Raw genomic sequence first — 20,552 nt, 5'->3', positions numbered from 1 at the left:
TCCTTCTATGTGTGCTGCAGAATGCAGCACGCCTAGGAAGAGCAAAAACCAGAAGAGAAATAAAGGTATTTCTCCTCATTGGGCCACTTTAACTTCTCCCCTGGGGAGGTGTTAGAATCTGACGCATTCCTAGGTGTGTGACACCTTGTAAATCTGGGAATGAGTCAGATTCCATGGGTGTTGTGTGGGAACACCCACAGCAAAACCCATGGAATGCCCCTTTCAAGCAGAGTAATGTGTGAAAGGGGGCCATGAAAAGCCATGCAGGGTGGCTTTTTGTGGCCTTGTAAATATGGCTCAGCATTTTGTACCACCATAGCATCAAAAAACGTGACTCTCTTGTGGCGCAGGCGCCTTGTGATATGCTTCGAGGTCCACAAAGCGAGGAAGCCGGGAACCAAGTCTTGGAGCTAAAGGACTCAAAATTAATTATTGCGAATTTAATTTCATATACTTTGAGCACTGAGGAACAAAGGGCTATGGAGTTAGGCTTATCATATTTCCCCAGATGAAACTTTAATTTTGTGGACACTTGCATTGATACATTCAATTTTTTAGAAGGCTTAAGCTACATAAATCTAATCATTCACACCCAAGGCTGAAACCACAGAAAATACTGTGTGTCAAAGCAGTTTGAAAATTGGGACACTGAACATCTGATTTCCAAGCACTTTTTTATTTGGATGTTGATACTGTTATTGTCACAAGCAGGTTGGGAATAATATTGTTCACATACGTGAAGTCTTGACTCCAAGGAAGGGGTGATTCCTTTCAGCAGCCACTTTACGGACTGTTGTAAACTGCCAGCAGTGGACAAGTTTCTCAAGAAAGAAACTACTGATGATTGAGGAGAAAGTAGTGACAAAACCATCCCAGGAAACAGCAGGGCCGAAAGTAACTGCAAAACTGGACCTATATCGGAAACCTACGAAGAATAGGAAAAGGTACAAGAAAAGAATTTAAACAAGTGAAGCAAAAATGACCCTAAAATTAGCCAGACCATTTGCAAGGTATTACTACTTTGGCTGACTCAGCGTAAATAGGGAAGGACTGACTTGGAAGCTATGGACTCCCACATGAAGCATATATCCTCCATTACTGGCAGGGAAATCCCAGAATCAAACCCATGTTGCGCCATCTTGGATTGGGAAGAATCAAATATCCTATATGGCGGATGCTCATGGCAGACTGTTAGAAATGGGGTTTCTGGTTGGCTAGGGTATGCACCTACGCCAGGCAGAACCCAGCACTCTAGTCAGGGCGAATAAGTTACACACCAAAGATAACCCATGCCCACCCACTTGGTACCTGGATAAGAGTGGTCACGCTTATCCCAGAGGCAATGTGTAAAGCATTTGTGCAACACACTGACACCAGCGACACAATAAATACACCTCTCCTCCTGTCTATCTCTGAGCTCCTCAGGGGACAGGGAATGTGCTCCTACCAATAGACCCAGCAAGGGACTCCCAATCTATGGGGTCCTCTCTATCTACTGGCGTCCTTGCCCAGTCATTTTCTTCAGGCCTACTGCCCTCCAGAGGTGCAGATTGGGAACCCTGCCAGTCAGAGTCCTCCTTTCTCGGGGTCCTCCTCAGGGTCTTCTCTAAAACCACCACCCCCTGGTTTTCTTTTAAGGCTGCTCCCTTGTGGTTCCTTTCAAAGTAGAACAGGGTTGTCTGAAGGGCCCACATAATGGACTCCCCACCCACAGCGAGTACCCTCTTCCTGCTGAACCCCTTCAACTCCTTCTCAATGTACTGCAACAGGTCAACTTAATCATAGATTTACCCCATTTTGGCAAGGCACACAAACACAAGTGTAGCAGTAAGATTCCCAGGTGCAAGAAAACAAGACAGGAGTACACAATAAAAATGACCAATGAATGCATCAGGAAAAAACACAGTGCCTTATTTATGAGAAGTGACGCATAGCTGCGTTAAAACAGCGATGATTCACTTCTCAGTGCGCCCTCCTTGCGACATGATGGATGCATCATATTTACCGTATAACGCATCATGTCGCAAGGAATGACAGATACGTCATTATTACTGACATATCTGCAGGCGCAAAACTGATGCATTGCTGGAATTGTGTCGGAAGCGTGACGCAACTCCAGCAATGCAGGGGGGAGGGCTATGAATACACATGTAAGGATTTGAAGCAATGGCATCCTAGTAGTGGCGCACTGAAATCTTATAGATTTCAATGTGCCATTTCTACGAGGCTTGGATGAGGGGGAATGCCCACCCTGCATACATTATACCTGAAGCAGGTATAATGTGGCGCAAGTCTTTACAAAGTGACGCATCTGCCTAGATGTGTCACTTTGTAAATAGGGTGTAATGTGACGCATACTTTACGCAGCCGCTGCATCACAAAAAGTGACACAACGGTGGCGCAAAAGTGACGCATGGGCTCATAAATAAGCCCCTCATAATGATCTTAGTGCTGAGTTTGTAGTGCAACAATGAGTCACTGTGGTGTTATGCAAATACAAGTCCTATCCTCATTGCTGATCACCAATCACTGTATGCACATAAGCCAGGCAGATTCCACCACTCTAGTCAGGGCAAGTAGGTTACAACCCAAAGATAACCCATGCCCACCCACTTGATAGCTTGGCAAGAGTGGTCAGGCTTATCCCAGAGGCAATGTGTGAAGCATTTGTGCAACACACTCACAACAGTGACACAATAAATACAGCACAAAGAGAGACTCTACTCAGTATTATATAAAAATACGCTTCGGTATTGCATATACACATAAACCAACACAACATAAATCAGTAGTTACTTTGCCAACTAGGCAATTATCAAAAACATCACAAGGCACGTAAAAATAAGGACTGTGATGTTGCAAACTCTCATGAAAGAAAACTATACTGTGCAAACTATGCACCCTCTGAAATACTACTCGTTATCCTATCCGTATAAGGCATAAACACGAAATACATCATCACATCATGGACCAAAATGCAGTAATTAAATCAACGCGGAACAGATATGAGACACCAAGACATCAACATGTACAAATGAACAACAACAAAACACCCCTCAAGCTATAGAGCACATTGCTCATGTGTTCCTATTAGACATATCACGGTAATTTAGGAAGTTTTCTCACCCTGTAGTACCAGCGAGAAACAAAGGATTACCCCAAGGTATGTCAACATGGGGTCTGTGTGGAGTAGGGTGATCAACTGGCATGGGTGCAGATTTAGGATGGTGAGTGTAAAAATTCAGGACAAAGGGTCAGAATCCAGGACAAAAATTCAGGACAGGAGTTCAAAATTCAGGACAAAACGTGGGGACAAAAGGTAAATTTTACAGACACATCAGAGGAGGTTGCGCAATATTATATAAGTAAGTAAATAGACAACCACTTAAGTCAAAATAAGTTTATATTAGGTTGAGCCAATTGTGCACTTCACAGTTTTTCAGTGGGCGCACAGCTTTGAGCAACTGTACAGGTCTTTTAGTGGTATTTCATATGATAATAATCTATTTATATGGTACTGCACTTTGTTGTCCTGTCTGATATTGTGTTTACAATTCTGGGCCTGAGCAGGCATGTTTGGTGAGAGTAATGGTCGGGAAGATCTGCTTGGATAGACATTGTGTGATGTAAAGCGGCACGCATAGGATGCAGCTAATTGGGACCTGCAGTGCTGGACTAGAGTGCAGTCCTCCGAGTGACCAGCTTTATGTGCCAGATCACTTCGGGTATTCCAGGTCTGTGCAGCTGGTGATGACTTGCATAGGGGCTGGTACAGTACTGAGTGATGGATACGACCCATAGTGAACATGTCTTGTGTGAGGGTAAGAGCACTATGCAGGAAAAGGGAGTTATTAACCAGACTGCATGAGCTATAATTGGCTGCACACTTCTGAGTGTTAGGGTATTATTGTGGGTCAGAGCGGTTAGACAGTAGTTGACATTGCTATATCATGCCTTGGCTAGCCATATATCACCCTCCTTATTTTAGCTGCATATGGGAAATAGTATACTGATTGGGCTGTTTTATTTCCGCGAGCCGTAAAACTGCAGATTCTCATTTATGCACAGAAGTGTCCCACAGACTAGGAACTGTTTACACTATTGAGGCATTATTGTAGGACAGGAGGAGGCACTGTCTTTTACATACAGAACATTTTCTATTGAATGGAAGCAAAACGCCAACATGCAGTTTTACTGATAAAATTTTATAGAGTGCACAAATACTAATGAGTGGAAATGTGGTTTCAAACAGCAAATGTGTATCATTTGAACATCACCAAATAAAGTGTCTTGATTGTTTTGATCCTATTAAATCTGTTTCCAGCACACTTCTGAATTACCAGCAAGTGGTCCATTTGTCGTTTCCTAATTGCTGATATGTTTTGAAACATTTGACTGTTTATTTACAGATGTTTAAAAGTTGTTGTGTGTTACAAACAAACTGACAGCTCACAGCATTCGTTTTCACACCCCGAAGAAAATTTGGGAAAACCTGGTTCATTCTACATCACATTTGTCATTATATATGAATTGTATTAGCTTATTAAGCATAGTAAACAATGACTTTACTGTGCACCAGGTTACGACAATCTTTGATGGAGCTTCAATGATTCCATCACTATCTCTCCACAGCCCCTCTCTCACATGTATTACATTTATTTTATAACCCGTCTCGTACTAGTATAAGATGTCGGAGCACTTTATATCACAGACACATACAGAGACAATGAATCATACGTGTGTAAATCAGTGTATAGAACATGTTACATAACGCAAAGAGTTACAAGGTGTAGGATGCACATGTCGCCTATATTGGTACGCATTTTTGTAGTGTGCTTGGTCTGAAGAAGCACAAAGTCAGGATTTAGAACTTAACACCGTGGTTAGAGTTAACTTTAATGATAAGAATGTATTCCTACGCTAAAAAATATTTTTTGAGCAATACCAGGATAATGAAAGACTTGGAAGAAAACATAACTTTGAAACCTGTACCATGCAGCTTGCATGAAGCTCTTTGATGGCAGTTCATAGCTCACTGCTAGATTAAGTATGTAACTTATGAACCGTACAGTAACAAAAGTAGTAACCCACTGAGATCTGCACCTAAAATACTATTCTTTGTTATGCATGGTACACATTCTTTGCAGCTACCTTTGTGCTACCTTAGATGATTCAAAACTCCCTTCTCGCTCCTGCAGGTACATTAGTCACCAGACACTGGTGAACCACACCTGAATATAAGTGGGGCCGCATTTATTGTTGCCTGAAAACTACTGGATATACAAGGAGCTTTGCAGTGCCAGCCCTAAGTAACAAAACTGCCGCCACCCCAACCTTTCCAGCCTCCTAGGGAAAAGCCCGATACTCGGTCCAGCCAGTCCGGCCTTGCTACCACCCTCCAATGGTGCCCCTCATCTTCACATAGACCATATGTCGTGTGTATTTAATTTCTTTTATAGTGCTACTCATTCCAATTATGTAGGGCAGGGTGTCGGAGTCTGTTACATTACACACATAGTATATACAGACAATGACTCATAAAAATGGAAGGTCAATGTATAGGAAATGTTGATTAAAATAATGGGGGTTACAAGGTGTAATCCTACTTTCACCATCATTCAGTCTTTTACCATTCATTCTGTCCTTCAATCTGTGTGCCCATCCATGTCCATATTCAACCATTCACAAAGCTTTCCAACATGTATCCTCCCATCCATACTTTCACTCATCCATCCCTCCATCCACCCTTTCACTCATCTATTCATTATCCATCCATCCACCCTTTCACCCTATCCATCCGTACACTCATCCTTCCACTCTTCCACCCATCTATCCATGCACTCATCCATCCAGCCATTTACCCACCCAGCCATCCTTTAACTTACTCATTCATCCACCCAGTCACACATCCTTCCACCCATTTACCCATTCAGTCATCCATCCACCCATCCTCCTTTTCTCTCTCCATCCCCCTTTCACTTAGCCCTCCATTCTTCCATCCACCCTCCAATCCATCTACTCATCCACTCATGAATCCATCCATTGATCCTATCACTCATCCATCCTTTCACTCATTCTTCCATTCTTTCTCTCATCCATCCACCCTTTCACTCCTTCACTCATCTATCCATCCTTTCGTCAATCTACCCTCCCTTTCACTCACTCATCCCGCCTTACATCCACCCTTTCACTCATCCGTCCATCCATTCAACTTTTCACGTATCAATTCATCAATCCATCCATCATTTCACTCATCCATCCACCCATTCACTCGTCCATTACCCACCCTTTCACTCATCCATCCATCCTTTCACTCATCCATCCATCTCCATCCTTTCATTGATCCATTCACCCTTTCACTAATCTATCCAGCCATCCACCCATCCCTTCACTTACTTACTCACTCACCTTTTCACATTAATTAAGAGCTGAGCCTTTGTCTGCTGAGTTACAGACAGAAGAGACCCATCAAGAACTCCACCCTTGCTGTAGTTCCTAAAGCAAGGGGTGGGGTAAGGGAGGGTTCCAGGGCCGGACTGGGAACCAAAACCGGCCCTGACAAAGTGATCGGCCGTCCCCCACCCGGGGGGTTGGGGGTGCGGCCGAGCTCCTTACCAGGGCCGGTTTTCGGACGATTATGCTGCAAAAACGGCCCTATAACAAAAATGGCTCCCAGGGGCCCAAAACCGGCCCCCACCCGTGCGGTGCACTGGGGGATTACCCGGTGCCCGCTACAGCCAGTCCGGCCCTGGAGGGTTCACTATGCACCTGCACATAGGCAATCTGAAAAAGTGGAAGGCATGAATCATGCATGATGTCCAGTGCCAGGACTTGAGGCAACTGTGACATGGTGTTGTTTCCAGAGCTTTAAGTGGGATGAAAACACTAAGGGGTCTCTCCAAAAGGGTGTTCAATGTAATTAAGGGTGTGGATTAAAACACCTAAGCTAAAAATCTGTGCTTAGTATAATGTGCCGCTCGACTGGTATTTTTGTTGCTTCTGTCATTGCATCCAGATAGATAATACAACAAGTAACGTTACACCTAGAACAAGTAACATTACACCCACAGCAAGCCAGAATTATTGGCTTTGTCAATGATTGTTAGTTTCATAAAATAAAAAAGCAGCAACCATGGCTTCCTTGTATATAATATTGTAAATACGTCAGTTCTAAAATGATGAGACTCTGAAAGAACTATAATCCTTTCCTTTTAACTTCTTTCACCGCCTTCCTTTGATGAACTGGATTCTCACGTAGCAGCAACATGGGCGTTTTTGCACTTCCATGTGACAGAATGCCCTGCCCTAGGCCGAGGCTAGAGGAAGCCACCGCATGCTGTAACAGCCTAGACTGACCCAATGTCATTGTGTTTGTGACAATCAGCAGGCATACAGAATGACAATGGGCAGAGTGAAGCTGCTCTTGTGCTCAGAGGAGTGCGAGGCGGCCCCATCAGGGAGCTGAGGCCTCTAGCAGGTGAACATCTCTGCTCCCCGAAAGGCCCAATGGATGTGAGGTCCAATTTACAGACGGTCTGTGAAATTTACGGACAGTTGGTCACCCTAGTGTGGAGCTCTCCCTGAGCCCCATCCCCGGGTATCAGCATTAAGTTAGCTTACCGTGAATGCGCGGAAGGCCGGTAGTAACAGTATGGAGTCTGTACCCCCGTACCTTTGTGGATGTCTGCGGGATTGTAGACGGGGAGAGCAAGGCCGGTGTATCCCAGTCGGCATTACAGGCCTTGCCCACCAGACATCAGCTGAGTTCCACTGCCCCAGTTCCTGGAGTTTCCCTGCACCTGCAGCAACTCTCTTCCGCTGGAGAGGTCGGCGCAGGAGAAACAGGGGGAGGGCAGGGGATTCGGCCCACCATGAAAGCACCAGACACACGCTTGACAGGCGCTCCTTGTGAATAGAGGTACAAGCACTCACCATGCACTCCTTTAACTGGAAAGACTGCTTCCCCACATTGATCCAGGCAACCCCTAGTAAATAAAGTAATCCTGGAGTGCTTTGGCTCAATTTTTAAATAAAGTAACCATGGAGCGCTTGACTTAGTTACAGGGTGTAATGAACTGTAATCATCAGGTCTCTGCAAAGATAATCATGGCGCACAAAATACACAGCACTCAGGTAGCGCTGCAGTTTGAAGGAAAATGTAGTCAGACTCACTGCAGACCGCACTGTGCAGGCGATGTTGAAAACCCACTATACATCTCTTATCTAAAAGTAGCACGTCCCTTGAACACTGGGCAGAGCAGGGCGCAGACAGACAGGCAGGCCTGCACAAGGGTCCTCAAAGCAAAGTGGCAGTCACCTCAGCCCAACAGGCAGCATGTTAGCACTACAAAGCAATAAAATCCAATGGCAATTACTCCTGGCAGTCCTGCAGTCTACTGGCAATGTGCAGCATGCATAGCTAGCAGCATCTAGTTACAAGTCCCATGCAGTGTCTCAAATTATGGGGTAAGAACCCCTGTACTTATAATCAAAATGTCTCTGATCTAGGAGGCACTTAAAAAGAAACCTTACAAGGGCGCAACACTCCCTTTCAATCCCAGCCCTAGCTCCAGACATACAGTAGTGGGTAAACAAGCGCTTTGTGTTAGGGAAGGACACAGCCTATACAAATGTAAGTGCACCCAGCCTCCCTCTCTCCAAGCCCAGGATGACTGTCAATATGCAGATGAACTCAGATTCCTCTCTTGTCACACCCACCCCTATCTGCGGTGTGGCTGTCTTGAAAGATGCACAAAGTATAGCTGTCAACCAGGCCCAGCCATGGAATGGACTCAGGCTGCAAAGCACATAGAGTTATCAGCAGAGAGAAATGCACAATTTCTAAAAGTAGCATTTCTAAAACAGTAATACAAAAATCCACCTACATCAATAAAAAGGATTTATCACCACTATTCCAAACATACCAAGCATGGCAGCGCTACTTCTTCCAGATCAGGAATTACCACTTAAGTACCTTTAAGGGAATTCCCACTGTTGGCCTATGAGAGGAGTAGGCCTCACAGCAGTGAAAAACCAAATAGGTTGTTTGTCATTACCAGGACATGGCACACAATAAAGGGACATGTCATTACCTTACCCCTACACAGCACCCTGCCCATATGGCTACCTAGGCCCTTACCCTAGGGGTGACCTATATGTAGCAAAAGGGGTGTTTCAGGCGTGACAAGTAACGTTAACAGCCAAGTCAATGTGGCAGAAAACTACGCATGCAGGGCCTGCAGCGGCAAAGGCCTGAGATAGGTTCGAAAGGCTACTTCTGTGGGTGGTGCAAGCAGCGCTGCAGACCCACTAGTAGCATTTAATTTACAGACCCTGGGTATATGGGATGCCACTGTACAAGAGACTTACAAGTAAATTAAATATGCCGAACAGGTGTAAAATAATCATACCATGTTTCAAAGGAGAGAGCACATGCACTTTACCACTGATTAGCAGGGGTAAAGTGCCCAGAGTCCTAAAGCCAACAAAATGAGGGTTAGAAAAATGCAGAAGGAAGGCAAAATGTTTGAGAATAACCCTGCAAAATGCCAGGTCCAACACAGACACTGATGAGTTCACCCTTAAATCCGGGAGGATGAATGAGCTCTGCGACCGGAGAGGCACCCAAGAACCACCACCATTCAGCAAAGACATGCATACGGGGCCTTTGGATGAAGTGTCGGAGTCTGCAATATCATTTAACAGGAATGAGTGTAGATAGTGGCATACGTGCTAAATCTACCTTTGTTCCCATATGACAACATTAATGCTTTTTAACAAGCTGTCTTAGATGGTCTAAGAAAACTTAGGATGCACAAGGTGAATCACACTGAATAAGTAAACTAGGTTTTCAAGAAGCTCTCAAGTGATCGTTGCTGTAAAACTTTCAGATAAGGGTGGTGACATTGTTCTGAAGTATTGGACAATGTATCTTGAAGAAGCCTTACATCAGTTGAAAGATAACTCCTGCTATGTACAAATCACACAACAGACATATTGAGACACTATTTGAGATTTTAACATCAAACTATGTTTTTGAAGAGAATTGGGTCTGATAGAATTTGGGGAGTATCGATTTTTTGAAGCAGGAACATCTAACATTGTCTTCCATATATTTCTTCTGTGGGAAAACATTTCTACATATATCAACCAATTCATTTCCCTTTTGCTAAGAGATTAGCATCTTACATTAGAGCTACTGTGGACTTTTATCTCAATCTGAAGATATCAATCAATCAATGAGCATTCATAAAGCACGCCTAATCATCCGATAGGGTATTCAGGTGCTTGCAGAAGATTTTTTGGACAGTCATGTCTTAAGGGCCATTCAGAATTCTGTAAGTGAGGTGATAGCCTAGGCCAGAGGTGCGTGGGGAGGCTGTTCCAAGTCTTTGCTGCGATGTGGGAGAAGACGCATCCTTCACTTCTGCTTCAGTAGAGGTGGGGAAAATGGGCAACTGAGTGGGAGGTGGAGCATAGTCTTCTCGACGGTTGGTGGAAGCTCTGACGGTGATTACTGTATGCTGGTCCTTGGTTGTGTAAAGCGTTGTGTGTGTGGGTCAGCAGCTTGAATGGGCATCTCTTCTGTACTGGGAGCCAGTAGAGTTGCCTAAGGTGAGATGTGATATGGGGTTGTCAGGGAAGGTCGAGGATGAGCCTGGCTGCAGAGTTCAGTATGGTCTGAAGTCTCTGTAGGAGCTGTGTGGGGATTCATATGTAGAGAGTGTTGCTGTAGTTCAGTCGGCTGGTAATGATGGCTTGTGTCAGGGTACCTCTCATGTGTAGGGCTAGCTACTTGAAGGCCTTACATAGCATACACTGAGGGAGGATGCAGGCGAAGCAGACGGCGTTGATCTGGGATTTCATGGTGAGCTTGTTGTCAGTGATGATTCTGAGGATTCTGGCATAGGTGGAAGGAGTGGTTGAAGGTCCTAGGACTGCTGGCCATCAGGAGGTCATTCCATGTGTTGCTGATGTTGCTGCAGATCAGTCTGTCCGTGTTCAGCTGCAGGCAGTTGTTCTTGGGAGACACCGCCAGTGATCTCCTTTGGGTTCAGAGGTGAAAGGTTTCTCAGCCGTTTTGTTTCTTAATTTTTCCCTGTTGTGGCATTGTTATTGTGCCCATCTGTGTCTTGCTCTAATTCCACCACTGTTTTTATTTTCTCATGCCTGCCTGTTCCTTTCGCCTTTTGCCGCTGCTGCTCCTGTGGCCTCTCCCCCCCCCTGAAATTCCCCCCCAGAATTCTTCCCTGGAATTCCCCCGCTCTCGCCCCGGTTGCGCAGCAGACGCACGCAGTGGGCGCACCGCCGGTGTACCAAAGCCAAGCCTGTCTCGCCCGTCAGCAACCCGACCACTGCCAGTGCCAGGAACCCTGGACCTCCTACTACCCATCGCTACGACACCACCACCCTACTTGCACTCAACCCTGGAAGACTTAGAGAATGCCAACAGGCCTCGCCGAACACGACCCACGGCCAGTTCTCCTGCATCCACTGGTGCCAGACCCTCACCACCACTCCGGCCTCCAACACCGCAGATGCCAGCACCGGCGACACCCTAAAATGCATCCTCCTCAACATACGCTCTGTACACAAACACACCATGGAAATCTGAAACCTACTCGACTCTCTCTCGCCCGTCATCGCCTTCTTCACAGAGATCTGGACCAACGCATCCTCCGCCACCGACATCAGCACTGCCATCCCAGAGAGATAAAAGATCCCGAGGAAAGACCGCCCCAACCACCCAGGAGGGGGCCTCGCCATCGTCCACAAGAGCACCCTCCAGCTCACCACCTCCAGCGAAACCTTCCCCTCCGCCGAACACCTGCACTTCCAGATCCAGACCACCCCCAAAGCCACACTCCGAGGAACCCTCATCTACAGACCCCACGTCCTTTGAACACCCTTCGCCACCACCGTCACCGACTTCATCGCACCCCACGCCATCGCCTCAGCAAACTACATACTCATTGGAGACCTGAACTTCTACCTCAACAACCCCGGCGACCCCAACTCCACTATCCTTCGTGACACCCTCGCCAGCATCGGACTTAAACAACTCGTCAACACACCGACCCACATCTCAGTTCAGACCCAGCTATATGCAAATCAGTCTTGACCCTGTGCCTCATGGGAACAGTCCAGCTGCATTTGTCGCCTGCTATTTACAAGCGTGGTATAAATATGGGGCAGCGGCAAAATTAAGAACAAACAAATACCTGGTCTTAACATGGGGAAACAAGGAGAAATTATTAATTACTCCTTGTTTTTGATGTTTTTATGTGTGCTGCATTGTGCAGCACACATAGAAACAGTGAATCGCCATGAATTATTGTTTATGTGCAGGAAGGTTTCCCTTCCTGCACATAAAAAATAATTAAAAAATAATAATGCAGCACCCATAGGAGTTATAAATCCTCATTCTGGATTGTTTGTGTACAGGAATGGACATCACACTGCACATAAACAACCCTTATCCTCAACGAGGTCACCCTTGCACTATGGTGCCCCATAGTCTGGCAGGGACTTCGGCAAGAACACAGGTTAAATCTGGGTGGCAAGTGACACAACACACCGGGGCCTTTCCTGGACGTTTTATGTGCCAATGCCCAGGGTACTGATGCCCCTTCTGCTTGTTCAGAGTGAGAATGAGTGCAACTGACCACCTTTCCTGCTTGGAATGAGATCTGGAGATATTTTGTTTTAATTATTTTTTTTTGCAGTTTTATATAGTGCAAAGTTGTCCCAAGGGCAATAACCACTTTACATAAGCACCAGATTACAAAGTCATGCTGTTGCCATGCCACCACAACAAAAAATATATCAGGTACCTCACTGAATCCAACATAAATCCACATGTGCTTATTTGTAAATGAAAAGAAAAACTTCTAAATGTAAGGATTTCTTAATTACATCTGCTGTGGGTGTATTGTATTGGTTGGACACTTAGAATCTCTTTGTTTTTAACCACTGATCTCTTTTTACAAAATAATGTTTAGGTTATTATTTGTAGGAAAATAGTATCTGCTTCTTATGGTCACCCCCACTTTTTTCTGATGTCACACTGTTTTTGGCTTAGTCTGACTGGGATCCTGCTATCCAGGACCCCAGTCTATCTGCTTTCTCCTGCAAATTGATATGCATGTACTTTAGGTACACTCCAGATTGGATTCTGGGGTACCCTTATCAGTCCCTAGTATATGGTACCCCATGTACCCAGTGCATAGATACCCCAGAGGCCACCCATGGGCTGAAGCATGTATTATGGCACCTCTGTGAGGCCATTCAAATTGACACGACAAGCCTGCTACAGCAGACTGTGTAAGCTGGTGCTTGCACCACTTACTTAAGATATAGGTAATATACCTATCAGTCACCCCTATGGCAGGCCTTAACAACCCTGAAGGCAAGGTGCTGGGTTTTATGTGAGAGGGTGCCCCTGCATGAGCAGAGCCCCTCTGCAGCCTTTGGAAACCATTCTCCGGGGTTGTCTGTGATGCAGCCAGACATATATGTTTAAGTGCAATGTAACTGGTGTGGGAGGGATGATTCTACCCTTCTAAAGGGACATATGTGTGTCACCGGTCTACACAGTGACAGCTTTCTCGACCTGGGCAGCACAAAATGGATGCTGCCAGCCACAGACACAGACACGATTCTGCTCTCCTGCTGCTGAGCCAAGCTCATGCAGAGGAAGGCATGACAATAGGCATCCTGTATCTATCTATCTCACTATCAAAGGAGAGAGAGAGGACTAGGTAGCTAGTCTGTATCCCCGGGGTTTATATGTGAGATCAAAAAGGACTAGCCTATTTGTGAATTTACATAGACTCAAGACTGTAAGGCAGGGTACAAACCATTTTGTTTGTTCATGAAGCCCTCACCAACCAACCTAGTTGGTGGCATGCTTCATCATCGGGCCCACCCAGTGACACCGAGTGTGTCCCGGGTGTGATTTGACGCCTGGATACAGCTGAGCAGGCATGTATCTGAGTGTGCAGTGTAGTGACGTGAAGGTAACGATTTAAAAGCTCTACAGGGATCCCAGTACCCGAGGGTAAATTATATTTTAATAACTGTGTCACTGCTAGCATTAAAAAAGGCTGTTGGATGTTATAGGAATGTTAATTAGGGTTTCCTACATCCAGGTGTGGTCTACATGTTTCAGCCAGGCCTTTATGATTAAAACTGGCTTTCCTCAGGACCAAAGTGTGTAGGTGCAAATTACTTAGATTTAAGTGATTGTGTAATTTTGAGAAATGTGTAGCACTCGCTAAGGTGCTTTACATGTGAAGGGGGATTCCCTCTTAAAGCATTACTGAACATACAACAAGTATGACAGGACACACATACAGGGGAGAGTCTCAGTATGGTTACATATTCACAAGACAGATTGATTGCCGATATCTATTGTGCTGTGTAGACGACAAATAAGCGGCAAATGGTGTAGCCATATTGGTGGTATGGCTAAGGTGAGAGTTATCATATGTACACGAAGTTTTGTGGTGGGCTAAGCATCGTAAGCGCATCAACACACAAAAAAACGGTGGAAAGTGCATGAAAGGAAGATTATCCTCACGTTGGCTTGTTGCCAAACATGCCCCATGGAGTAGTCCGGCAGAGGAATGGACCCTGGGAAGATAAAGGGTCCTTAGGGGGTTAGGGACCTGTGGAAAAAGAGCTTACCCGGCTTGTAGCTGGAGCACTTGGTTTACTCACGATACTTTCGGTCAGTGTCTGCATTGAGCCTCCAGTCGTCTCTGCGGCCTCCGCTGGACTGTCCTCGGCCGTGTTTGTGCTTTAAAGGCAGGCTGCATCATTCTGAACGGTGAGCAGTCTATAGATCGACTTTTTAATATCGAGGGACATAAATATCGAGTCAAAAATATCGAATGTACAAAATATCGAAATAGATAATATCGATGTGAAAAATATCGTTTTTTTTTTTACTTATATGTCGATGTAAGTAATATCGTTAGTAATAATATCGACATGTGAAAATATCGTCATTGTGTGTTTAGTAAATATTTTGAAGTTGTTTGTATAAATAGTTAAAATGTATATAATATGAGAAATATTTATATTGTTTTAGGGGCGGGATGTTGGGTTATAGGGGATAAGGGTGGGGAGTGTTTTAAAAAAGTTAATAAATTTTTTTAATATATTGTAAAATTTAATTAGTAAATTTTATTTAAAATGTGAAATGTATATTTAATTTTAGGAGCGGGATGTTGGTTTATAGGGGATAAGGGTGGGAAGTGTTTTAAAAATGTTTATATATTTGTTAATTTAAAAAAAAAAATATTTAGAAATTGTAAATTAAATTTAGAATTTTACAAATATTTTTAGGAGTGGGATGTTGGTTTATAGGGGATAAGGGTGGGAAGTGTTTTAAAAATGTTTATATATTGTTTAAATTTTTTTAAAATTTATTTAGAAATTGTAAATTAAATTTAGAATTTTACAAATAATTTTAGGAGCGGGATGTTGGTTTATAGGGGATAAGGGTGGGAAGTGTTTTAAAAATGTTTATATATTGTTTAATTTTTTATAAAAATTATTTAGAAATTGTAAATTACATTTCGAATTTTACAAATAATTTTAGCAGCGGAATGTTGGGTTATAGGGGATAAGGGTGGGAAGTTAATTAAAAATGTTTATATATTTTTTAATTTAAATAAAGAATTATTTAGAAAATTTAAATATAATTTAGAATTTTACAAATCCCATAATTTAATATAGATTTGAGTCAGAATAGTAAATTAATTAAGTTCAGTGTCCAGCACTTATCTTAATTAAATATAGACTGGAGTGGGAATAGTACATTTATTCAGTTCATTGTCCAGCACCTACTGTAATTTAATATAGTTTGGAGTGAGAATAGTAAATTAATTAAGTTCAGTGTCCAGCACTTATCTTAATTAAATATAGACTGGAGTGGGAATAGTAAATTAATTCAGTTCAGTGTCCAGCACATACTATAATTAAATATAGGTTGGAGTGAGAATAAGACATTAATTAAGTTCAGTGTCCAGCACTTATTTTAATTTAATATAGACTGGAGTGGGAATAGTAAATTAATTTAGTTCAGTGTCCAGCTCCTACCCTAATTTAATATAGGTTGGAGTGAGAATAGTAAATTAATTAAGTTCAGTGTCCAGCAGTTATCTTAATTAAATATAGAGTGGAGTGGGAATAGTAAATTAATTAAGTTCAGTGTCCAGCACCTACTCTAATTTAATATAGGTTGGAGTGAGAATAGTAAATTAATTATGTTCAGTGTCCAGCACTTATCTTAATTAAATATAGACTAGAGTGGGAATAGTAAATTAATTAAGTTCAGTGTCCAGCATCTACCCTAATTAAATATAGATTGGAGTGAGAATAGTAAATTAATTAAGTTCAGTGTCCAGCACTTATCTTAATTAAATATAGATTGGAGTGGGAATAGTAAATTAATTAAGTTCTGTGTCCAGCACATACTCTAATAAAATATAGGTTGGAGTGAGAATAGTAAATTAATTAAGTTCAGTGTCCAGCACTTATCTTAATTAAATATAGACTGGAGTGGGAATAGTTAATTAATTAAGTTCAGTGTCCAGCACCTACTCTAATGTAATATAGGTTGGAGTGAGAATAGTAAATTAATTAAGTTCAGTGTCCAGCACTTATCTTAATTAAATATAGAGTGGAGTGGGAATAGTAAATTAATTCAGTTCAGTGTCCAGCACATACTCTAATTAAATATAGGTTGGAGTGAGAATAGTAAATTTATTAAGTTCAGTGTCCAGCACTTATCTTAATTTAATATAGACTGGAGTGGGAATAGTAAATTATTTTAGTTCAGTGTCCAGCACCTACCCTAATTTAATATAGGTTGGAGTGAGAATAGTAAATTAATTAAGTTCAGTGTCCAGCAGTTATCTTAATTAAATATAGACTGGAGTGGGAATAGTAAATTAATTAAGTGCAGTGTCCAGCACCTACTCTAATTTAATATAGGTTGGAGTGAGAATAGTAAATTAATTATGTTCATTGTCCAGCACTTATCTTAATTAAATATAGACTAGAGTGGGAATAGTAAATTAATTAAGTTCTGTGTCCAGCACATACTCTAATTAAATATAGATTGGAGTGAGAATAGTAAATTAATTAAGTTCAGTGTCCAGCACTTATCTTATTTAAATATAGACTGGAGTGGGAATAGTTAATTAATTAAGTTCAGTGTCCAGCACCTACTCTAATGTAATATAGGTTGGAGTGAGAATAGTAAATTAATTAAGTTCAGTGTCCAGCACTTATCTTAATTAAATATAGACTGGAGTGGGAATAGTAAATGAATTCAGTTCAGTGTCCAGCACATACTCTAATTAAATATAGGTTGGAGTGAGAATAGTAAATGTATTAAGTTCAGTATCCAGCAGTTATCTTAATTTAATATAGACTGGAGTGGGAATAGTAAATTATTTACGTTCAGTGTCCAGCAGCTACTCTAATTTAATATAGGTTGGAGTGAGAATAGTAAATTAATTTAGTTCAGTGTCCAGCAGTTATCTTAATTAAATATAGAATGGAGTGGGAATAGTAAATTAATTAAGTTCAGTGTCCAGCACATACTCTAATTAAATATAGGTTGGAGTGAGAATAGTAAATTAATTAAGTTCAGTGTCCAGCACTTCTCTTAATTAAATATAGACTGGAGTGGGAATAGTTAATTAATTAAGTTCAGTGTCCAGCACCTACTCTAATGTAATATAGGTTGGAGTGAGAATAGTAAATTAATTAAGTTTAGTGTCCAGCACTTATCTTAATTAAATATAGACTGAAGTGGAAATTATTAATTAATTCAGTTCAGTGTCCAGCATATACTCTAATTAAATATAGGTTGGAGTGAGAATAGTAAATTTATTAAGTTCAGTGTCCAGCAGTTACCTTAATTTAATATAGACTGGAGTGGGAATAGTAAATTAATTAAGTTCAGTGCCCAGCAGCCATTCTAATTTAATATAGGTTGGAGTGAGAATTGTAAATTAATTAAGTTCAGTGTCCAGCACTTATCTTAATTAAATATAGACTGGAGTGGGAATAGTAAATAAATTTAGTTCAGTGTCCAGCAGCTACCCTAATTTTATATAGGTTGGAGTGAGAATAGTAAATTAATTAAGTTCAGTGTCCAGCAACTACCCTAATTAAATATAAATTGGAGTGAGAATAGTAAATTAATTAAGTTCAGTGTCCAGCACTTATCTTAATTAAATATATATTGGAGTGGGAATAGTAAATAATTAAGTTCAGTGTCCAGCACATACTCTAATTAAATATAGGTTGGAGTGAGAATAGTAAATTAATTAAGTTCAGTGTCCTGCACTTATTTTAATTAAATATAGACTGGAGTGGGAATAGTAAATTAATTAAGTTCAGTGTCCAGCAACTACCCTAATTAAATATAAATTGGAGTGAGAATTGTAAATTAATTAAGTTCAGTGTCCAGCACTTATCTTAATTAAATATAGATTGGAGTGGGAATAGTAAATTAATTAAGTTCAGTGTCTAGCAGCTATTCTAATTTTATATAGGTTGGAGTGAGAATAGTAAATTAATTAAGTTCAGTGTCCAGCACTTATCTTAATTAAATATAGACTAGAGTGGGAATAGTTAATAATTAAGTTCAGTGTCCAGCACCTACTCTAATGTAATATAGGTTGGAGTGAGAATAGTAAATTAATTAAGTTCAGTGTCCAGCACTTATCTTAATTAAATATAGACTGGAGTGGGAATAGTAAATTAATTTAGTTCAGTGTCCAGCACCTACTATAATTTAATATAGGTTGGAGTGAGAATAGTAAATTAATTAAGTTCAGTCTGTAGTGGGAGTAGTATGTTAATTAAGTTTGGTAAATAGCAAATATTAGAATTAAATATAGAGTTGAATAGGAACAGTTAAATTAATTTGTTTTAATTTACTAAAAATCTGTAGATTTTAGTTTTGGTTGGATAAAAGATAGAAGTTATATCAGAATGCAAATTCCAATTTTTTTTATAAAATAGTAGAAAGGAAAATAAGATTTGTTTTATAGTTGTTGGAATGTATATTCATTAGAGAGAAAATATTGTTTATTATTACGCATATTCTAATAATTAAATCATTGAAATAAACATGTAATAAAATAATTAATATTTAACATTTGTATTATAGTCATAATTTTTTTATAATGGATATATATTTGTTTAATGTATATTTTGGACATGAATATATGAACACACAAAATAATTAAAAATAAAAAAATATGATTTTTATAGCTGTTTAATATTTTTAAATTTATATTGTGTACTCTCAAAATTTTTAGACTTTATTTGAATTTATAAGAAATTGTATGTTTTGAAATATATGATTAATATATTTTAATTATTAATATTTATATTACATAATTAATATTGACATTGTTTACATTTTAGAATATGTATATATATATTTTTTTTTGGTATGTTGTAGATACAATATATTAATTATATCATGTTTATCAATTTATTTTGGTAATATATACAGTTTTATTATTATATTCATAAAAATATTTTATTTATTATATTTATTTTTATACGTTAAATAATTTTCACATAGATAAAAAAAATAGGTATTCTTTTTGAGTATTTTATTCTAATGTTTTACTAATTTTTAAAGTAATGTGTAATGTTAAATAAATAGTTAGGGCATTTATTGGTATTTTTTTAGTTGTTATGTTTGTTTGGGTCTTTTATTTTGTAACCGCTCGCTGTTGTTTTGGGTTATTTTGGTCGAATCCAGGTCGCGGTCGGGAGCTGTTTCGCGTTTGAGAAGGTAAGAGTTATTTTCTTTATTATTAAATAGTTTTAAGTGTTTTGTGGAAGTAGTAATGTTGTAATAAGTGTGTATGGATTGATGTTTTAGAAGTTAGGGTGTTAGTAATAGTTTGTATACGGGTTTATAATTTACGTTGTGTTCCGTGTTTGTGGCTTTGTTAGTGTTTTGTTATTTCGGTGTGTTAAAGTTTTATAGTGTTTGAATAACGTTTGTAGTGATGTTTTTAGGTGCCTTATGTGTGTTTGTGTGTGGGTGGGAATGTTTGTTTCTCTTTTGTAGGTTTTACGGAGAAGATATTTTCGTCGGTTTCAAACACCTTATTTTTTTTAAAGGAAGTGTGTATTAGTTGTGTTTACTAATATTTATTTTACACTTCCTTTATTGTTCGGGTTTCCAGGAGTGGTTATTTACCTTTTTAATGTTTTTCGGGATTTTTATGGTTAATGGATAGTCGTTTTTTTGCGTACACGTTGTTTTCGATAAACAGTTGTATTTTTACATTTTATTTGGATTTTTTTTTGATACCTATGGATTTTGAACTATCTGGATTTATACGGAAGGAATGTTATTATCCCATTGGAGCAACTACACAGGTAAGTTCATTTAAATATTTTAATTGTTGGTGGCCAAACCTTATATATTTAATATTGTTGTTGTGTACTTGGTTTGTTTAATTATGTTGTCTAAATATATGTCGATGTAATTGATTTAT

The sequence above is a fragment of the Triturus cristatus genome, chromosome 3_1, assembly GCF_964204655.1.
Source record: "Triturus cristatus chromosome 3_1, aTriCri1.1, whole genome shotgun sequence".
Lineage (NCBI taxonomy): Eukaryota > Metazoa > Chordata > Amphibia > Caudata > Salamandridae > Triturus > Triturus cristatus.
Note: the sequence above shows the minus strand (reverse complement) of the source record.